Source organism: Nuphar pumila, chromosome 8 (genome assembly GCF_984573655.1).
Source record: "Nuphar pumila chromosome 8, dmNupPumi1.hap1.1, whole genome shotgun sequence".
Taxonomy (NCBI): Eukaryota; Viridiplantae; Streptophyta; class Magnoliopsida; order Nymphaeales; family Nymphaeaceae; genus Nuphar; species Nuphar pumila.
In genome coordinates, this window is record NC_143256.1 from 47,367,933 (window position 1) to 47,391,110 (window position 23,178).

The 23,178-nt window shown below is 39.6% G+C and overlaps 1 non-coding gene across 1 annotated transcript; it reads left to right on the forward strand.

Moving 5' to 3' along the window:
* The first annotated feature begins 16,726 nt into the window (after window positions 1-16,726).
* LOC149829925 (small nucleolar RNA R71) lies at window positions 16,727-16,829 on the forward strand. The gene has a single exon (XR_016433963.1). It is a non-coding gene; the product is annotated as a small nucleolar RNA R71 (small nucleolar RNA).
* The last annotated feature ends 6,349 nt before the right edge of the window (window positions 16,830-23,178 follow it).

The window sequence follows — 23,178 nt, forward strand, 5'->3', positions numbered from 1 at the left end:
CCTGGGGGTAAAATGGGAAGAATTGATAATTTTGAAGACCCAGGGTTTTGAAATCAATTTTGAAAAGAGTTGAAATTCTAATCTGGATTGAAAATTTTGAAATCGAGAGTTCTGGACCTCGAAATGACATGATGTGCAGTGCAGTGATTTGAAATGCTCATGCAATGATATGCTATGTCATGTCTTATGAAATGCAATCTTGAACCAAGACTTGGAGTTGTCTGTCTCCTGTCAGGAATGAATTTTTGAACATCTGAGTTAAAATTAGAGAAATTTTGAGAGTTTCAGATGAAATTTGGACTTTTGCAAGGTCCGGGCTCAGAAAATCACCATTTTGCCCTCCAGCGATTTCAGAGGCTGGATGATGATGCTTGGTGGAACTGTCGGGGAGGTGAGTGAAAATTTGGGGTGTTTACAGATGCCCCTCTTTGCTACTAAGCCGGCTCATGGCCGAGCTTAGTGGCAAAGAAAAACACACCAAATTTGGGCTATACATAAAAAAAATGCCCTAGTTAGAAGGATCTGACTGGGTGTGAAGAAATTAGCCCGAGGAAGATGGTAGATATAAAGCGAAGAATGGAGAGGAAAGACTCACTCTGTGAGAGTGAAATTCAGGTTTTATGCCCTTACCCTGGATGGGACAGAAATACCTCGTATGGAACGAAGCTCAGGTTTGGCCCTTAACCTGATTGGGGATGGAATATCTCATAACATGAGACTCAGGTTTGTACCCTTAACCTGATCGGGCGGAAAATGAAATACCTCATCAAAGGAGGCTCAGGTTTGTACCCTTATCCTGATCGGGCGGAAAATGAAATACCTCTTTGAATGAGACTCAGGTTTATACCCTTATCCTGATCGGACGGAAAATGAAATACCTCTTTGATTGAGGCTCAGGTTTATACCCTTATCCTGATCAGGCGGAAAATGAAATACCTCTTTGATTGAGGCTCAGGTTTATACCCTTAACCTGATTGGGCGGAAAATGAAATACCTCTTTGATTGAGGCTCAGGTTTGTACCCTTATCCTGATCGGGCGGAAAATGAATGGAATCCTCGAAGGAAGAGACCATGATGGAACCTTTGGATTTTGCACAATAAATCCAATAGGGTTTTTGCAAAAGGAAGGAAAATGGGGTCCCTAAATCTTGAAAAGGGATTGATTTTGGGCGTCTCATTGCTGAGACTAAAATCAGCTTTTGAAATTGCCTTTTGCGGGAAATGATTGGTGGTTCGACCTCGAACCGAAATGGGACTGTCTATGGTGGGACAGTGGGGAGACAGGGAAGTGTGCAAATCTGAGAGTTCATGCTCTGAAAGAAGGGAAGGAATCAAGTCCTTAGGAGGGATTTAAAATTGGTGTCAGGATGCATCGAAAATGGACATCAAGCTCTCACTTCACGTCAGGATGACTAGAAAATATTGTCAAAATATTGAGAATTCTGCTGTTGATTCAAAATTTTTGAAAATGTTGCATATTGTTGCAAAGATGTTCTTTCTTTTCTACCTGAAGCATTACCTCCAAACAAGGTTCACTTTGTAGAATCGAATTTGGAAACCCAAATTGCTTGCAATTGACCTTCTCCAAGGAAGTTATCAATTTCCTTGATATGAGCAGGAAAGAGAATTTGATATTATGAAAGCAGTTGATGAAAGATTATTGATAATAGAATTTCACAAATTTAAAGAGGATTCTTGATAAATCTGGCAGTTTGATATCCTGAGGGCTTCTCTCATGATAGTCTTTCTGCACTCTTTTGGCTCTCTTGTGTTTTGGCTGCATTCTCCTTCATTTTGGAGATGTTCTGACTTTTTCTCTCTTTATTTTTCCTCTCTTTCTCTCTTTTGGGAAAAGGGTACGTCACAAACTCCTTCAACTTGGAGATGTTTCGATCCTCCTTTGATGATATTGGTTTATGGGTTATTTTGATGATATTGGCTCATTGGTTGGAAGATCTTTAGCTGAAATTAAATACCTTTTAGGGATTGTCGAGGGATTCATCGCATCTGCCTTCATCTTGACAGTGCTTTGGACCTTCTCTGGAAGGATCCGTCACAAACTCCGTCATCTTGGAGATGTTTTGAATCTTCTTTGGCGCTGGGGGTCTACTCGCCTAATTCGCCTTCATCTTGACGACAGGTGAGAGATCCCTTTTGCGAATATTTAATTGCAGCTTAGGTGATTCTGAGGAGACAGGTTTGGGTGAATTCTCTCTTTTCTAGCACTCAGGATATTTCCGCTGCCTCGTCCTTACAAGAATAGCCTTTAAAGATGCGCCATTGATTGCGATCAATATCGATCATCTACGGCTTTTCAATAACATTGAATCTTCTTTTTTGGCCATATTGAGGATTTATCCTTCATCCTTTTGGTTGGCCAATAGAAAGAATTTGAGTTTTGAATCTCTTTTTGCAAAAGCTTCACTCTTTTGGAAGTGATGCTGAAGGTAAATTGAGATAGAGATTAGAGCAATAAATATTCTGAAATCAACAAATAATTTGATTGACAATTTGACAAAATTTTCTTGAAATCCCTAGTGAAAGTGAGTATTTGAAATCCGGCTCAACACATCCGTGACGAAAATTCTCCTCTCTTTTTCCCCAAAAAGAGAGACTCGGGCTTAGCCCTTACCTGAATGGGAATTGGGAAATACTCCTCTCTTCCTTGAAGAGGAGGTGTTTGCAAAACGAACTTTCGAAGAGAAATTAAGCTTTCGTCAAAGCTCCCTAGTGTTAGGCTTCTCTTATGAAAAGGGGGCCGGTAATAGTGAGGTCTGAAAATTGGGTCATGAAAGGAACGAGTCCATCACACTCTCCCTGCAAAGAGGGTCTTTCATGACGAAAAATGGCCTAGTATGAAATTGGGGGGTCACAAGAAAAGCGAGTCTCCGTCGAGCCTCTCCCTTTGAAAGGGTTTCTCGTGTGAAATTGGAAATTGTTTTGCAAATGGTTCACAAAGACGCGAGTCCCTTCAAACTCTCCCTGAAAAGGGGCTAAGTGAACGAATTGGATAGCATGCGAAAAGAACGAGCTCCCTCGAACTCTCCCTAAAAAGGGTCTCTCGCAAGAGAAAATGATTGAAATTGGATATTGAGATTGATTGACCCAAAGGTCGAAATTGAAAATTGGAAAATTGGTTGCTGGAAATTGAATGACCCGAAGGTCGAAATTGGATGATCTGATGGTCGAAATTGAGAATTGATTTGACCAAAAAGGTCGAAATTGAGAATTGGTTGACCGAAAGGTCGAAATTGTGTGACCCGAAGGTCGAAATTGAGAATTGATTTGACCAAAAAGGTCGAAATTGTGTGACTCGAAAGTCGAAATTGAGAATTGAGTGACCTAAAGGTCGAAATTGAGAAATGAATGTCAAAGATTGGAAATTAATTGACCCGAAGGTCGAAATTTGGAAATTGATTGACCCGAAGGTCCAAAATTGGAAATTGATTGACCCGAAGGTCGAAAATTAGAAATTGATTGACCCGAAGGTCGAAAATTGGAAATTGGTTGACCCGAAGGTCGAGAATTGGAAATTGGTAATTGAAATTGAGAATTGAAAATTGGGTGACCCAGAGGTCGAAATTGGAGAATTGCCTGATTTGAAGATTTAAATTGGAATTTGGAGAGCAAAATATCAAATTTGAGCAATTGACATACCCTGAGGCTCAACAAAGGAGAATGATGAGTTCGAGTCAGAGCTCGAATAAAATACAGAGATCACGAGTCGGAACCCAAATCAACAAAAGAAAATGAAGAACTCGAATCAGAGCTCGAATGATGTAATGAGATCACGAGTCGGAACCCGGATCAACAAAAGAGAATGAAGAGCTTGCATCTGAGCTCAAGTAAGATAATGAGATCACGAGTCGGAACCCAGATCAACAAAGAAAATGAAGAGCTCGAATCAGAGCTCGAATGAATAGAGAGATCTCGAGTCGGAACCCGGATCAACAAAAGAAATGAAGAGCTCGCATCTGAGCTCGAATAAGGTAATGAGATCACGAGTCAGAACCCGGATCAACAAAGAAAATGAAGAGCTCGAATCAGAGCTCGAATGAATAGAGAGATCTCGAGTCGGAACCCGGATCAACAAAAGAAATGAAGAGCTCGCATCTGAGCTCGAATAAGGTAATGAGATCACGAGTCGGAACCCGGATCAACAAAGAAAATGATTTGAATAAAAAACCCGAGTCGGAACTCGGTTTTGGGATTTTGAAAATGTACCATTTTGAATACTGGATTTTGAAATAATACCAGTTCGAGCGCTGGGTTTTGGTTCAGTATGGGTGATGACCTCTCAATTTTGAATCATTAGGAATTGTGATGGGACTGCTTGTTGAAATCCCAATACTGACCAGATTGTTGTTCATGCAGTTGAATGCAAATGAATATGAGTTGATGCACATGAATGCACAAGTGCGTGAAATGAGGAATTTGTTTATCCTGCCTATATACAGAGCAAAATTTTAAAAATGCCCCAGTGTAACTGAGAAAGAAAGTTTGATCATTATTTGAAGAAAATAGGAAGGATTACAAGAGGAGAATAAATGTTTCAAGTGTAAAACTTTTTCAAGTGTCGAGCATTAATAGGATCTGGCAATTCTACCCCATCGGCATTGATGACCCGATATGAGTTGCGGGGTAATGCTTCTTTGACAACATAGGGACCTTCCCAATTTGGCAACCATTTGCCGCCGGGACAATGCTTGAGATAAGCTGTGGATCGAAGTACGAAATCATTGACTTTGAATCTTCTTTCGATGATAGATTTCGCATATTGCCTGGCTATTCTCTGGCGATAGGATTGAGCATGCTCTGCTGCTTTTAGCCTTCTCTCGTCGAGTAAGTCTAGCTGCACTAGTCGCTGTTGCTGGTATTGATCAAGAGGTAATTGCAGAAGTGAAGCAAATTTCAAAGCGGGCTTCTGGACATGTAGCGGCAATACTACTTTTGTCCCATAGACCAGTTCTGATGGGGTAGCATTCGTTGGTGTACGAATGGTGGTCCGATAGGCCCATAGTGCATCGTGGATCTTCTCATGCCAGTCACGGCCTGTTTCCACAGTTCGCTCCAAGATACGAATTAAAATCTTGTTGGTGGCCTCTGCCTGACCATTCCCTTGAGGATAATATGGAGCGGAAAAATGGTGATAGATCTTGAATTTTGAGCAGAATGTCTTCATCTTTTCATTCTTGAAATGACTGCCATTGTCTGACACAATGTCATGTGGGATGCCGAAACGGCAAAGGATGTTCTTGTGAATAAAAGAGACCACGTGTCGGCCTTCTACTGTGCGGAGACTGATGACTTCTACCCACTTGGTGAAATATTCTGTTGCGGCAAGGAAGTATTTGTGTCCATTTGAAGCTGAAGGAGTGATGGGACCTACAACATCGAAGGCCCACATGGAGAACGGCCATGGAGAAACAACGGATTATAAATATGTTGCTGGCATATGGATAGAAGGTGCGTGTATCTGACATTGTACACACTTCTTCACATAATGATAACAGTCTTGTTGCATAGTCTTCCAGTAGTACCCTGCTCTTATGATTTGCTAGATGGTTGATATTTTGGAATACTCTTTTTAAAACAATTATTTTCAATAAAACTTTGGAAAATCGTCAACCAAAAATATAAAAACCGACTTTCCACAAAGTGGTAAGTACGGGTCGATCCTCAGGGAACAGGAATTAAACACAATATTTCTATAAAATTCAATTTATTAATGCCAAATGTCAACCTACAATTACAAAGTTAATACAACTGCAATTAAACACTAAAAGAAAAGTAAACAAGCAATCAGTCTTCTGCTCCACACCAAGGGTATTTCCGTCGTTTCGCCACTTAAAGAATCTTCTCACTTGGACAATAACCCTGGACACTAAATATGTTTTTCAACCTAAAGATGCAGAAAAATACAAAGTTAGTTTTCTATTCGAATAACGAAAACAATAACTAAGACTAGTTCTAATTTTACGAAAATTGTAAAGCAAATACTATTTATCAAGCAAAAATTAACTAAAATACTAAATTAATGCTAAAATTACTCAATTTAACTCTACTAATGCTGTATGATGATGATGCAACTCCTAAAATGCAGAAACTACTAAAAACAAATCTAAAAGGCCGAAATTAAGAAAATTACGAAACTGCCCCTAACTAGTGTAAAATAGCATTCTGACAGGTTATCGGAAAACCACTGTTTGACAGGGCAAACGAGGTCCGATTTTCCCGAAATTTGTTCTGTTCTGCAACTAACAGATTGAACAAAACGACAGTTTTTACAGAATTGAAAAACAGTATCGGGAACTCCAGATATAAGCGTTTCAAATCTGAGAAAAATCAGGATATCGCCAGTCCTGTAATTTAAAATCCAGAAAAAGCGGTTTTCGCAAAACGCTTAAAAATCAAACCAACTCAACTCCGAATGAGCTGAAATTTGGTCTGCAGTGAAATAACACGTCAATAAAGTGAATAGACGAAATTTTTTTGGAAAACACAGAGTTTATGCACAGAAAATAATGCTAGTGCGATAGGGCAAAAATCTGGTTTTTATTTCAATGCACTATTCACTATATGAATCTATTTTAAACACTATGAACGTAATCTAACTATAATGCAGACTTAAATACTTCTATATGACATAATATATGCTGATATTGACTGTGATAAAACTAAATGAGATTTAAATGACAAATGATATGCATTTCATGACTTTGCCTTGAATGAGCTAATGATGTAAATGTCCCTAAAATACTAATGCAAGAAAGTAACTATATGCATAAGACATGCAATACACATAAACTAGATACGACTATGCTAACTAAACTATTAATAAGAAAAAGACATTAACAATCACACATTCAATCAACCAATGATAAAATCTAACTAAAATGATTACATAAATAACTAAACTAACTATTCTAAAGACAAGATGACTGAAATATAAAGGAGAAGAGACCACTAACGACCCATGGGGTGCAGCCCTTGGAATGTGACTATGGTTGACTCAACTAGGCTCTATCTTAACTTAGCTAGGTTCGGGTTTGGCTAAGGTTGACTCGACCTTGGGTTGGACTAGGACTCGACTAGGGCTAGGTTTTGACTTGGTTAGGTTACTAAGACTAGGTTGGACTCAGTTGAGGGTTGACTTAGTCAACGAAGGTTGGTTTAGTCTAGATGGGTTCGGTTTTGAGTTTCCTTAGTCAACTAGGTTCGGTTGACTCCAATGGACTCGGTTTAGGTTTAGCTAAGGGGGGTGAACTTGGATAGGCTCGAGTTAGGTTTGACTTGACTCGAACTAGGGCTAGGTCTAGGTTTTGTTTTGACTTTGACTTAGTCAACTAGGCTCGAATGGGCTAAGGTAAGCTCGGTTGACTCACTAGGTTTAGACTAAGTTTTGACCCGAGTTAGGTCTTTGACTAGGTTTGACCAAGGTTGGGTCTTGGATTTAGGTTTAGCAAGACTAGGGTGAACTCGGTTTAGGTAGGCTTGAACTAAGTTTGACTCCACTAGGTTTGACTAAGGTTGGGCTTTGGTTTTAGACTTGACCTAAGTGCGGTTTAGGCTTTGACTTGGGCTAGGCTAGGTTTTGACTAGACTCAAAGGGGGTGTAGACGAGGGGTTGACTCGACCTAGGCTCAGTTTGACTAGGTTAGGTCTAGACTAAAGTAGTAACCAAAGTTCACAATTTTAATGGAGGAGGTTGGAAAAAGGAATGTAATAATTACCAATGTTCAAACTTTGAAATGCTTTGGATTCTCAAAAATCGCCCCATTTAAAGAGGGGGTTACACTCCTTAATTGCCTTTAATGCCTTTTTGGAAATCTGAAAAGGCCAATCTAGAAATCCACGATTTTTGCTTTTCAAGATGGAATTAAAATGCTTTTAATGCTCTATGGAAATCGTGTAACCTAGATTGGAATTTTGGTTTAATTGCAAAACACTTTCCAAAGTTAAGGAGTAACTCCTTCTTTAATGCACATTCAAAATTCAAATCTTCCTTAAATGCCTCACACGATTTTTGAAGAATATCCTTTTTCCAAAAGCTTTCCAATTTTCAATTACTTTAATTACCTCCCTTCTCAAAAATCGCCAACTTCAATGGATGCTACTTTCTAAACTAATAGACTTAATTATACCTAGGGAACAAAAGAACATAAATGGAAAATCGATTTCCTAGGAGTTAATGCTAACCTAATTCCAAAACTTACCTAAATACAACCCTAAAAACGGCTAAAACAATAAACCCTAATACATTGAATCTAGACACCTTCCTAACTCAACTAATGACCATTAAGACTTTCTAAAAATCGACCAAGAGCTCAAGGAGAGCTCTAATGGCTGCCGCCCACCTTGGGGAAGAAGAAGAACTACACGAAAATAAAAAAAAATATATAAAATTATAAAATAACGAAAAGCAATAAAACCAAGTAACTACTATTTTGATAAAACTAAGTTAGAAAATACTAAAAATGACTCCTAATTACACAAAGGCTAACAATAACATCACTATGCTGGACTTAAAATCATAAAAAAAATAAAGAAAACTCGATTTTTATAATTTTCAATAATACACTCAAACACCAAAACGAAAAATGATTAAAACCATTAAGTAAATCAATCCTAAAACAATTGAACGACTAACACCAATTTATGCTACTGTTAACACACTAAACACACAGCAAGCAACACAACTTACTACTCTAAACCCCATTTTAACAAAAATATAAAGATCGGCTAGAATATCCCTAGCCGATTTTTTTTTCTTTTTTCAAAAATAAAATCAAAACGAAACACACGCACAACCCACTACTTAGAATAAACTAAAATGAAATTTTCGAATGAGATTTTCAGCAACCCAATACAAGACACAAGCTGGACAAAACAAAAATAGCAAAACAGAAAAAATATTTTTGTAGAAATCAAGAATCGGCTAGAAAAAGTCTAGCCGATTTTTCTTCTTTTCAAGCAAAAACAACACCCAAACAAACCTAACGACTAAGATGAATCAAAATGAAATTTGTGTCTGAGATTTTCTAAAAAGAAAACACCTATAACACGCTGGAAAAAAAAACCCAAATCGACTAGAAAAGCCTCTTGCCGATTTGCACGTTTTAGATAAAAACGATGGAAAAACACAAATCGAATACACAACCAATGAAAGAAAACCTAATCTAACGTGCTGGTCTGTGCACGCATGCTATTCTAAGGTTGAAATAAAAAGAAAAACAAGAAACATACAGAAAATAAAAAAACAAAAACCACACACACAAATCGGTTTTATCTAGAAGAGAAGGAAGAAGAAGACCTACCTTTTGGAAGATCCGACGACCGGGGGGGGTGAAGAAGAGCGGACCGTGGCTGGATGTAGACGTCTTCTACAGTTCAAGGATGCTGTACTTCACCAAAAATGGCACCTATTGCAGCTGCTACACGTTGGAGATCCACCGATGATGGCATGTGAGCCGATTCGCGATCGGAGGGTGTAGAAAGCCGGATGGAGGTAGGGCCGGCTCACCTTGGTGGTGTGTTGCGCACTCCCGCCCAAGGTTAATGGTCTCCACCTCTGCTACACCTGCAAAAGTACAGAAAAATGGTGAAAAGACAGCAAGGAATAAGAAAGAAAAGAAAAGAAACCAAAGAAAGCTTGAAAATATGCTTGAAAATCAAGCATAGGTCGATCTTCAATGGCCAACACTTGGGGAAGATGGAGAGGAAGGAGCTGCTGCTGTAGAGTCACTGTAGGGGGCGTCCAAACACAGCCAAAGACCCCTAGGGTTCTTGAAAAAAAAACTATTTATAGTTTTGACATTTTTCAGAAAGAGTGTTAAAAAATAAAATATTGCTAGGCGCCACTTTCTGGGGGGTTTTTAGAAAAACTTTTTGAAATGGGTATGGATAGGTGTGTGGGTTGGGTTTTGGGCTTTCTAAGAGTTGATCCAAGGTCCAATTGACCTAATTGGGTCGGATATGGATCCGATTCACCTCGAAATCCGTGCCCAAACACTGAAATAGCCATAACTCTCTCATTTTAACTCTGATTTTTCTGAAATTCGAACCATAGCCCCTTACTATCAAAACACATCTAAACATGGGTTTAAAACCTTAAACTTGATACAAAACGCATGAAAAACTTGTTTACATGATGTGCATTTCATGCATCATCAAATACCCCCATGCTTGAATGTTTGTTAGTCCCTTAACAAACCCTAATCATGATATGCACTGAAGACAAGAAATGCTAAGCATGAATGCATAATACTACCTCACTTTCGTAGGAATCACGGTTGCATTTAGCGTATGCAACAAGCCCTTTAAACCTCTAGCTTACACTAGTGGACGAGTAAGGTCTCGTGAGGGTTTGCAGCGATGCTACCCACAAACATCAATAAAATGCAAGGATGATCTTTCAAAAATATTAGGCTCTTAAGAATGCAGTTGTAACAAATATTTCATGTAATTGACATTCTCAAAACAAGTTTAAAAATCTCATGCCTCCACAGTAAAAATTCTTTTCCTTCACTTTTCTAATATTGTAGCTAGTTCATGATTTTTCTCCGAAAGTCAAGTATTCTCATGTTTTACTCATTTATTCTCACTTGTATATTTTCTGCACAGTAATGCACCTATATACTTAAGCAATAAAAATTTTCTCATTCAGCACATTCTTTTTCTTTCATTTTCAACTTTTGATCTCTTGTGCATTCTTCTCATATGAGCACTATTTCGAATAGTCAGTTTTCGTGACCCGTGTAGCGAGCTTTGGGTCAGTGACTCCCAAGTCGGCCGACCTTAGGGCACTAGATACAGAGTATCCCTCGGACTTAATTGCTCGAGTCACTAGACCTTCTATTCTAATAGTTTACGTATAGTCTTCCTCTTGTCATGTGCAATGTCTCTATCTCTTAGGCTTTCTATGCAGTCCATGTAACAAGCTTTCGAACCGGTGGCTCCCAAGTCAGTTGGCTTTGGGGCACCAGGTGTAAAACACCTTTCAGATTCTACTTACTCGAACTATAAAGGCCACAAATATAGACTTAGACAAGAAGATGATCTCCTTCGTTATCCTTTTCGTTAAGACACTCAAACACTTCATCTCGTGTCTGAGTTCCACTACTAGGATTCACGAAGACATCAACAACTAAACGTAGCTCTATTCTTTTAAACTCATTTTTCAAACATATCTTTCCATTGCTTATTTCTTCCTCAAAACATACTGTGCATACTTATACAAAAGTGATTCAAAATTTTCTAACAATCAAATACTATCTTTTCTTTGAATTATCTCATAAACAACTACTACATTTGATTCAGTTCAGAGAAAAAAAATTTTATGGGGCTTAAAAATTTTTAAACTGTTAGATTATGCCAAAAACAATCATATATGCTACACTTTGTTCTTAAATGCCTACTTTGATTACCAGTCATACAAAAATTTTTTTTTTTTTTTTTGTGTATTTTTTTTTTGTGCATGCATCTAAACCACCCCCCCATGCTTGAATGACACTGTCTCTAGTGGCATACAAAATGAATAAAAATGTAATGCAAATGCACACTAAAAGACACTAACAAAAATATGGGAGAAAGGATAGATACAACCTGCTTTGCTCTGAGCTTTTGAAGTTGATTTTCCTCTGATTCTTGAATTCTTTGAAAACTCTTCTCTGTACCTGGTAATTGACACACTAATTGTTAAGTTCATCCTGCATACATCAAAACACAAATTAGCACATGTGAAATGAAATACTAAATAAATAAAAACTCTGAAATGAAAAATAAATAATGTACATATGATACATCCCTCTGGTCGAATCTTCATGCCTTCGTGAGATGCACTATCTCACACTCACCATCCTGTAAGGCATCTGAAATGAATGGCTTCAGTCTTTGCCCATTTACTTTGAATGTACCTTGGGTCATAGGATCGAATAATGTCACTGCTCCATGGGGAAATACTTCTTTTACAATGTATGGACCTGTCCATCTCGATCTTAACTTCCCTGGGAATAAATGTAAACGAGAATTGTATAGCCACACTTTCTGATCTGGCTCAAACACTTTTCTGACAATATACTTATCATGAAATGCTTTAGTGCGAGCTTTGTATAATTTGGCATTCTCATATGCATCATTCCTGAGTTCCTCTAATTCTGAGAGCTGCAGTGCTCTCTCTTTGCCAGCCTGGGTGAGGTCAAAATTCAATTTCTTTATAGCCCAGAACGCTCTATGCTCTAGCTCGACAGGAAGATGGCATGCTTTCCCGAATACAAGGCGATACGGAGACATGCCAATGGGAGTCTTGAATGCAGTTCTATATGCCCAAAGTGCATCATCTAAGCGCTGGGACCAATCCTTGCGGTCCGGACGAACTGTCTTTTCTAAAATTCGCTTAATCTCCCTATTGGACACTTCAACCTGTCCACTAGTCTGCGGATGATATGGAGTGGTGAATCTATGATTGACAGAATATCTTCTCAGCAGAGAAGCTATCTGAACATTCCTAAAATGCTTGCCACCATCGCTAATCATCGCACGTGGCACTCCAAAATGACTGAAAATGTTGTGCTTAATGAACTTAAGCACTACTCTGTGATCATTGGTCTTGGTTGCCACAGCCTCGACCCACTTGGACACATAATCAACCGCCACCAGAATATATAAATTTCCGAATGAGGGCGGAAATGGTCCCATGAAATCAATGCCCCAAACATCAAAAATTTCGACTATCAAAATCGGCAGCAAGGGCATCATGTCCCTCTTGGACATGTTTCCAATCTGCTGACATCGCAGGCATCGCCTACAGAACTCATGAGCGTCCCTGTGGAGTGTGGGCCAATAAAATCCTGACTGCAAAACCTTTGCAGCCGTCTTCCTACTACTAAAATGCCCTCCACAGGCTAACGAATGAGAAAAAATCAAAATGGATTGGTATTCCTCCTCCGGAACGCATCTCCTAATGATCTGATCTGCACAGTATTTGAACAACTCCGGTTCATCCCAATAATAGTGCCTCACCTGAGATAGGAACCTCTCACGCTCATTCTTGTTCCAATGCTCAGGTATCTGCCTCGAAACCAGATAGTTCACAATATCTGCAAACCAGGGTAACTGCGATGTACTGACTGACATGATCTGCTCGTCGGGGAAAGAATCACTGATCGGTCTCTGATCCTGCGTGGTCTCCACGATCAGTCTGGAAAGATGGTCTGCTACTACATTCTCGCTTCCCTTCTTATCTCGAATCTCGAGATCAAACTCCTGTAGTAATAGGACCCAACGAATTAATCTCGGTTTGGTGTCTTTCTTATTCAACAAATATTTCAATGCAGAATGATCAGAATAGACAACCACCTTCGAACCGAGTAAATAGGACCTAAATTTATCCAATGCGAAAACTACCGCAAGTAGTTCCTTCTCTGTCGTAGTATAATTCATCTGTGCATCAGACAGAGTTCTACTCGCATAGTAGATCACATAGGGCTTCTTATCAATGCGTTGTCCTAGAATGGCCCCCATAGCATAATCAGAAGCATCGCACATAATCTCAAATGGGAGAGTCCAATCTGGAGGTCTCAAAATAGGTGCAGTAATCAAGGCCTCTTTGAGAATCTCAAAGGCCTTCATACAATCCTCACCGAAAACAAATGGCTGGTCTTTCTCCAATAACGTGCAAAGCGGTCGAGAGATTTTGCTGAAATCTTTTATGAACCGCCTGTAAAATCCCGCATGCCCTAAAAATGATCGAATCTGCCTCATAGAGGTGGGTGGAGTCAAACGAGAAATGGATTCCACCTTCGCTCTGTCAACCTCAATACCACGCTTGGACACAATGTGTCCAAGTACAATCCCCTCCTGAACCATAAAATGGCTCTTTTCCCAACTCAGGACGAGATTGGTATCCACACACCTACTCAGTACTCGAGCAAGTTTGTGGAGGCAATCTTCAAAAGAAGAGCCATACACAGAAAAGTTGTCCATAAAAACTTCCATCACATCATCAATCATGTCCGAGAAGATAGCAAGCATGCACCTATGAAAAGTAGCCGGGGCATTACAAAGCCCAAAAGGCATACGTCTAAATGCGAAGGTGCCATAAGGACATGTAAACGTGGTCTTCTCTTGGTCGTCAGGATGGACAGCTACCTGATTGTATCCTGAATATCCGTCTAGAAAGCAGTAGTAGCTCTGTCCTGCGAGTCGCTCTAAGATCTGATCAATGAATGGCAATGGGAAATGATCTTTCCTAGTTGCCACATTCAACTTCCTATAATCGATGCAGACTCGCCATCCTGTAGTGGTCCTCATCGGAATTTTCTCACCCTTCTCATTCTCAACCACAGTGAGTCCTGACTTCTTTGGCACAACTTGAATCGGACTGACCCACTGACTATCAGAAATAGGGTAAATGATTCCGGCATCCAACCACTTCACCACCTCTTTCTTCACCACTTCCTTCATGTTGGGATTTAGCCTTCTCTGCATATCCCTAAATGGCTTGATTTCCTCATTACAATGGATCCTATGCATGCAGAATGAAGGATCAATCCCCTTTAGATCAGCAACTCCCCATCCAATCGCTGCCTTGTGCTCTCGAAGAATAGTCAGTAATTTCTGTTCCTGCTCCTCAGTGAGCAAGGACGAGATGATCACAGGCAGAGTCTCATCATCTCCGAGGTATGCATACTTGAGTGAATCCGGTAAGGGTTTCAACTCAAGTTTCGGAGGTGACTCGATCGACGATTTGGTGGGGGTCTCCGCAAGTGGTGGAAGAGGTTCCCTGACTGCTCCCCAAGGTGGTCTCTCCGACGACACTCTAGACACATCTACACTATCTACACCGCTATTCTTCTCTATATGGTACAAATCTAAAGAATCCTCAGTAATGTACAACTCGGGCTGCTCCTCCACTAACTCCTGTGCAATGTCTACATGAAAGCAGTCCATGTCTCCTGCTGGTCCCATCGCGGCATTGAAAATATTCAGCTTTACCTTCCTATTGCCGAATGAGAGATCCATGGCTCCGGTCCTACAGTTGATGCACGCATTGGCAGTCGCCAAGAATGGTCTGCCTAAAATAATCGGAGTCTGGTGCTGGCTGTCTACTCCTTCCATATCAAGGATAATGAAATCGACTGGAAAATAAAAGTCATCCACTTTAACTAGCACGTCCTCCAAGACACCTCTCGGTACCTTGACGGAACGATCTGCCAGTTGAAGTGTAATCGGAGTCGATCTCATCTCACCTAGCCCAAAAGAATCAAAGAAATATCCGGGCAGAATGTTCACGCTTGCTCCAAGATCGAGCAATGCGCGTTCTAACCGGATGTTCCCTATAGTACAAGCAATGATAGGGGCTCCAGGGTCCTTGAGCTTTGGTGGTGTCTGATGCTGAAGTACTGAACTCACCTGCTCAGTCAGATGGACCCTGTTAGGAACTCGCTCTCTGGATTTCCTCTTTTGCGTACATAGCTCCTTCAGGAATTTGGCATAAGCCGGCACCTGTTGAATAGCATCGAGCAAAGGTAGGTTGATTTGTACATGCTTGAAGATATCAAGCATGTCCTGGATCTTCGCACCTTGCTTCCCTCTATAACCAGGAGACTCTAATGCTTTGGGATAGGGTGGTGGGGGAATATACTCTGCTGGCTCCTCCTCTTTGCGAGAAGGCTCACTCCTATCCTTCTTCTTCTCTGAGGATAAAGATGATGAAGGTGATGATAGGGATGGGGATGATGATTGAGCCGACGTAGGTGAAACAATGGTCTCTGGCTCCTCTATCTTCTCTCTACTCTCAACGTGATACTCATGTCCACTCCTCAAGGCCATAACTGATTTAGCCTGCTGCTGTGTCTCAGTATGAAATAGGCCTCCAGTCATCTGGTCCTTACCCTTCGGGTTCATGACAGCCTGACTCGGCAATGTACCCTCGGGTCTCCTACTAATAGCCTCAGCTAACTGTCCCATTTGCGACTCTAACTTCGCAATGGACTGCGTATGCGAGCTCAAAATCTGGCTACACTTCTCGAAGGCGTTCTGATTAGAGGTTTTCACCTCTTGAAATGCCTGGAGAAGTCTCTCCTCAAAAGATGTCTGCGGGGCAGACTCCTGCTGAATCGGGGAAGGAACTGAAGAAGAAGAAGACTGAGAATAGTTCGGTCTTTGAAATGGCTGAGTAAAAGATGACTGCCGAACTGGCTGAGAGGAAGAAGGCAACTGTATAGAAGACTGTGGATTCTTCCAAGAAAAATTGGGATGGTTACGCCAACCCGGATTATATGTCGATGAAAATGGGTTATTTGGCGGTCTGACGTAACCCTGAGCTGCCTGAACTTGTTCTTGAACAAATTCAGGGTACTGAGCTGCCGAAGGGCACTCAGTGATCTCGTGTGTCGGACTGGCACAAAGAGTACACACCTGCTGTGTAGTGGATGGTCCTGAGAGAAGCTGGTCCAGCTTCTGAGCAATCATGTCTACTTTACACTGCAGTGCAGTAGATGGACCAATCTCAAGAACGTCAGCTTTCTTCTGAATGCTGGGTGTGGCTCTATCAGAATGAGAGCTCGAAGCATGGTGGAGTGAATTCTCGGCCAATGTATCAAATAGCCTCCATGCTTCGTCCTCGCTCTTCAGCATGAATGTCCCACCGCATGAAGAGTCGATCATCTGACGATTCTTGTCAGACAATCCATCATAGAAACTCTGCACCAGTTGCCATTTCGGCACCTGATGATGGGGGCATTTCCTGAGGAGATCCTTCATTCTCTCCCAGGTCTCATGAAAGCGCTCACCATCTAACTCTGAAAAGCTAGTGATGGCTCTACGATATTGGTTCGTGCGACCAATGGGAAAGTATTTCCGAAGAAACTCCTGTTGCAACTGATCCCAGGACTCTATTTCTACAGAATCTAAGGACTTTAGCCAATACTTGGCTTTGTCCTTCAATGAAAAAGGGAATAGAGTCAACCTCAATGCATCATCATCGAAATTCTGTATCTTAACAGTAGAACAGATTTCGAGGAATTCATCTAAGTGTCGGTAGGGATTCTCATGACTAAGGCCATAAAAGGATGGAAGCATTTGAATAATGCTGGCCTTAATCTCATAATGTGGCGCTCCTACATCGGGTCTCCGAATGCAGGATGCCTGAACATAGTCTGTGGGAATGAAGTATTCCCGCAGAGGGCGTGAAAGAACTGGGGGTGGAGGTGGAGGATCCATGTCAGCCATTGTTGCCGAACTTCGATGAGAATGTAAAATTCTCTCTGGGTTGTCAACAAATGGGTGTAATGGGGTTCCTAGACCTCGTCGACCCTGCATACACTGGTACTAAGACCAGATGTAAGCAAACGACCTAACTAAAAAATTAAACTAGCACAGATACTAAAATGTAAATAAGCAAATAACAGTAACTAAAAACAAACAAATATGCTATATAGCTATGTCAGAATTCTATACTAAATAATTAAATACAAAGTAAACTATTCTAAAATGCTAAAACAAATAAATACAGGAAATCACAAACTATGTTTTTCTAAAACCCACCTGTCTAATCGCTCCTTGCAGAATGATAATTAAGTGAATCCTAAAAAGAACAATATGTGAATCCTATATTTACTAACTATGTTAATCCTATGTTCACTTACTAATCCTACTAACTAAAAAGAAAACAACTAATTAACTAACTAAAACAAAATAATAATAAATTAAACTCTAAGAAATAAAGTAATTAATTCGCCGTTCCCCGGCAACGGCGCCAAAATTTGGTTGATATTTTGGAATACTCTTTTTAAAACAATTATTTTCAATAAAACTTTGGAAAATCGTCAACCAAAAATATAAAAACCGACTTTCCACAAAGTGGTAAGTACGGGTCGATCCTCAGGGAACAGGAATTAAACACAATATTTCTATAAAATTCAATTTATTAATGCCAAATGTCAACCTACAATTACAAAGTTAATACAACTGCAATTAAACACTAAAAGAAAAGTAAACAAGCAATCAGTCTTCTGCTCCACACCAAGGGTATTTCCGTCGTTTCGCCACTTAAAGAATCTTCTCACTTGGACAATAACCCTGGACACTAAATATGTTTTTCAACCTAAAGATGCAGAAAAATACAAAGTTAGTTTTCTATTCGAATAACGAAAACAATAACTAAGACTAGTTCTAATTTTACGAAAATTGTAAAGCAAATACTATTTATCAAGCAAAAATTAACTAAAATACTAAATTAATGCTAAAATTACTCAATTTAACTCTACTAATGCTGTATGATGATGATGCAACTCCTAAAATTCAGAAACTACTAAAAACAAATCTAAAAGGCCGAAATTAAGAAAATTACGAAACTGCCCCTAACTAGTGTAAAATAGCATTCTGACAGGTTATCGGAAAACCACTGTTTGACAGGGCAAACGAGGTCCGATTTTCCCGAAATTTATTCTGTTCTGCAACTAACAGATTGAACAAAACGACAGTTTTTACAGAATTGAAAAACAGTATCGGGAACTCCAGATATAAGCGTTTCAAATCTGAGAAAAATCAGGATATCGCCAGTCCTGTAATTTAAAATCCAGAAAAAGCGGTTTTCGCAAAACGCTTAAAAATCAAACCAACTCAACTCCGAATGAGCTGAAATTTGGTCTGCAGTGAAATAACACGTCAATAAAGTGAATAGATGAAATTTTTTGGGAAAACACGGAGTTTATGCACAGAAAATAATGCTAGTGCGATAGGGCAAAAATCTGGTTTTTATTTCAATGCACTATTCACTATATGAATCTATTTTAAACACTATGAACGTAATCTAACTATAATGCAGACTTAAATACTTCTATATGACATAATATATGCTGATATTGACTATGATAAAACTAAATGAGATTTAAATGACAAATGATATGCATTTCATGACTTTGCCTTGAATGAGCTAATGATGTAAATGTCCCTAAAATACTAATGCAAGAAAGTAACTATATGCATAAGACATGCAATACACATAAACTAGATACGACTATGCTAACTAAACTATTAATAAGAAAAAGACATTAACAATCACACATTCAATCAACCAATGATAAAATCTAACTAAAATGATTACATAAATAACTAAACTAACTATTCTAAAGACAAGATGACTGAAATATAAAGGAGAAGAGACCACTAACGACCCATGGGGTGCAGCCCTTGGAATGTGACTATGGTTGACTCAACTAGGCTCTATCTTAACTTAGCTAGGTTCGGGTTTGGCTAAGGTTGACTCGTCCTTGGGTTGGACTAGGACTCGACTAGGGCTAGGTTTTGACTTGGTTAGGTTACTAAGACTAGGTTGGACTCAGTTGAGGGTTGACTTAGTCAACGAAGGTTGGTTTAGTCTAGATGGGTTCGGTTTTGAGTTTCCTTAGTCAACTAGGTTCGGTTGACTCCAATGGACTCGGTTTAGGTTTAGCTAAGGGGGGTGAACTTGGATAGGCTCGAGTTAGGTTTGACTTGACTCGAACTAGGGCTAGGTCTAGGTTTTGTTTTGACTTTGACTTAGTCAACTAGGCTCGAATGGGCTAAGGTAAGCTCGGTTGACTCACTAGGTTTAGACTAAGTTTTGACCCGAGTTAGGTCTTTGACTAGGTTTGACCAAGGTTGGGTCTTGGATTTAGGTTTAGCAAGACTAGGGTGAACTCGGTTTAGGTAGGCTTGAACTAAGTTTGACTCCACTAGGTTTGACTAAGGTTGGGCTTTGGTTTTAGACTTGACCTAAGTGCGGTTTAGGCTTTGACTTGGGCTAGGCTAGGTTTTGACTAGACTCAAAGGGGGTGTAGACGAGGGGTTGACTCGACCTAGGCTCAGTTTGACTAGGTTAGGTCTAGACTAAAGTAGTAACCAAAGTTCACGATTTTAATGGAGGAGGTTGGAAAAAGGAATGTAATAATTACCAATGTTCAAACTTTGAAATGCTTTGGATTCTCAAAAATCGCCCCATTTAAAGAGGGGGTTACACTCCTTAATTGCCTTTAATGCCTTTTTGGAAATCTGAAAAGGCCAATCTAGAAATCCACGATTTTTGCTTTTCAAGATGGAATTAAAATGCTTTTAATGCTCTATGGAAATCGTGTAACCTAGATTGGAATTTTGGTTTAATTGCAAAACACTTTCCAAAGTTAAGGAGTAACTCCTTCTTTAATGCACATTCAAAATTCAAATCTTCCTTAAATGCCTCACACGATTTTTGAAGAATATCCTTTTTCCAAAAGCTTTCCAATTTTCAATTACTTTAATTACCTCCCTTCTCAAAAATCGCCAACTTCAATGGATGCTACTTTCTAAACTAATAGACTTAATTATACCTAGGGAACAAAAGAACATAAATGGAAAATCGATTTCCTAGGAGTTAATGCTAACCTAATTCCAAAACTTACCTAAATACAACCCTAAAAACGGCTAAAACAATAAACCCTAATACATTGAATCTAGACACCTTCCTAACTCAACTAATGACCATTAAGACTTTCTAAAAATCGACCAAGAGCTCAAGGAGAGCTCTAATGGCTGCCGCCCACCTTGGGGAAGAAGAAGAACTACACGAAAATAAAAAAAAATATATAAAATTATAAAATAACGAAAAGCAATAAAACCAAGTAACTACTATTTTGATAAAACTAAGTTAGAAAATACTAAAAATGACTCCTAATTACACAAAGGCTAACAATAAGATCACTATGCTGGACTTAAAATCATAAAAAAAATAAAGAAAACTTGATTTTTATAATTTTCAAAAAAAATAAAGAAAACAAAAATATAAAGATCGGCTAGAATATCCCTAGCCGATTTTTTTTTCTTTTTTCAAAAATAAAATCAAAACGAAACACACGCACAACCCACTACTTAGAATAAACTAAAATGAAATTTTCGAATGAGATTTTCAGCAACCCAATACAAGACACAAGCTGGACAAAACAAAAATAGCAAAACAGAAAAAATATTTTTGTAGAAATCAAGAATCAGCTAGAAAAAGTCTAGCCGATTTTTCTTCTTTTCAAGCAAAAACAACACCCAAACAAACCTAACGACTAAGATGAATCAAAATGAAATTTGTGTCTGAGATTTTCTAAAAAGAAAACACCTATAACACGCTGGAAAAAAAAACCCAAATCGACTAGAAAAGCCTCTTGCCGATTTGCACGTTTTAGATAAAAACGATGGAAAAACACAAATCGAATACACAACCAATGAAAGAAAACCTAATCTAACGTGCTGGTCTGTGCACGCATGCTATTCTAAGGTTGAAATAAAAAGAAAAACAAGAAACATACAGAAAATAACAAAACAAAAACCACACACACAAATCGGTTTTATCTAGAAGAGAAGGAAGAAGAAGACCTACCTTTTGGAAGATCCGACGACCGGGGGGGTGAAGAAGAGCGGACCGTGGCTGGATGTAGACGTCTTCTACAGTTCAAGGATGCTGTACTTCACCAAAAACGGCACCTATTGCAGCTGCTACATGTTGGAGATCCACCGATGATGGCATGTGAGCCGATTCGCGATCGGAGGGTGTAGAAAGCCGGATGGAGGTAGGGCCGGCTCACCTTGGTGGTGTGTTGCGCACTCCCGCCCAAGGTTAATGGTCTCCACCTCTGCTACACCTGCAAAAGTACAGAAAAATGGTGAAAAGACAGCAAGGAATAAGAAAGAAAAGAAAAGAAACCAAAGAAAGCTTGAAAATATGCTTGAAAATCAAGCATAGGTCGATCTTCAATGGCCAACACTTGGGGAAGATGGAGAGGAAGGAGCTGCTGCTGTAGAGTCACTGTAGGGGGCGTCCAAACACAGCCAAAGACCCCTAGGGTTCTTGAAAAAAAAACTATTTATAGTTTTGACATTTTTCAGAAAGAGTGTTAAAAAATAAAATATTGCTAGGTGCCACTTTCTGGGGGGTTTTTAGAAAAACTTTTTGAAATGGGTATGGATAGGTGTGTGGGTTGGGTTTTGGGCTTTCTAAGAGTTGATCCAAGGTCCAATTGACCTAATTGGGTCGGATATGGATCCGATCCACCTCGAAATCCGTGCCCAAACACTGAAATAGCCATAACTCTCTCATTTTAACTCCGATTTTTCTGAAATTCGAACCATAGCCCCTTACTATCAAAACACATCTAAACATGGGTTTAAAACCTTAAACTTGATACAAAACGCATGAAAAACTTGTTTACATGATGTGCATTTCATGCATCATCACTAGACAAGGGTTTGGTAGCCGACGTGGCCACCACAAATGCCTTCGTGTGCTTCTCGCACGACTTCTTTGGCTTCGTCTTCATCTAAACATCTGGAATACTCTGAACTGAATCCACGACGATAGAGGACATTGGCCAACATGAAGTATCGAGTAGACATACGCTGGATTGCTCGTTGCTCTTTCTTTGAGAGTTCTGGAGGAAATTCACTAGTTTCCATGAAAGTTTTGATATTGTAATACCAAGGCTTCTTCTTTTGCTCAGCCTGGTTTACTTGCTCCGCCGAAAGGAAAGCAGGTTGGTCAAGTCTGCCAATTTCAAAAGAGCGACAAGATTCTCCATTTCTGAATGTCATAATGGAGCCTAAACTGGCTAGGCTATCGGCCACTTGATTGAAATCTCTCTTGATGTGGAATAACTGAAATTCTTCAAAATTGCGGACAAGCGCTGAAACAATTTTCTGATAGGGAAATAACTTCTGATCTTTGACCTGCCATTCGGCTCGAACTTGATTAACAACGAGTAATGAGTCACCATAGGCATGCACTCTCTTAACATTGAAGTCTAGTAGAATCTTTAGACCTTGAATTAGGGCTTCATATTCAGCCATATTGTGGGTACATTGAAAATCTAACTTGAGAGAAAACGGAATCATCTCTTTTTCTGGAGTGATTAATAGGATTCCGATGCCTATTCCCGCCATATTCTTAGAACCATCGAAAAATAAATTCCAGACTGGAAATTGTTGGATATTGCAAATTTGCTCATCAGGGAAGTCATCTTCGGCTTTCACTTCTTCAGCCAGAAGAAAATCCGCCAATTGATCTGCAATTGCTTGGCCTTTGATTGATTGCTGCGAGACATATTCTAAGTCATACTGCATCAGTAAGACTTGCCATTTTGCGACTCGTCCGCTGAGGAAAGGCTGCTCTAAGATGTA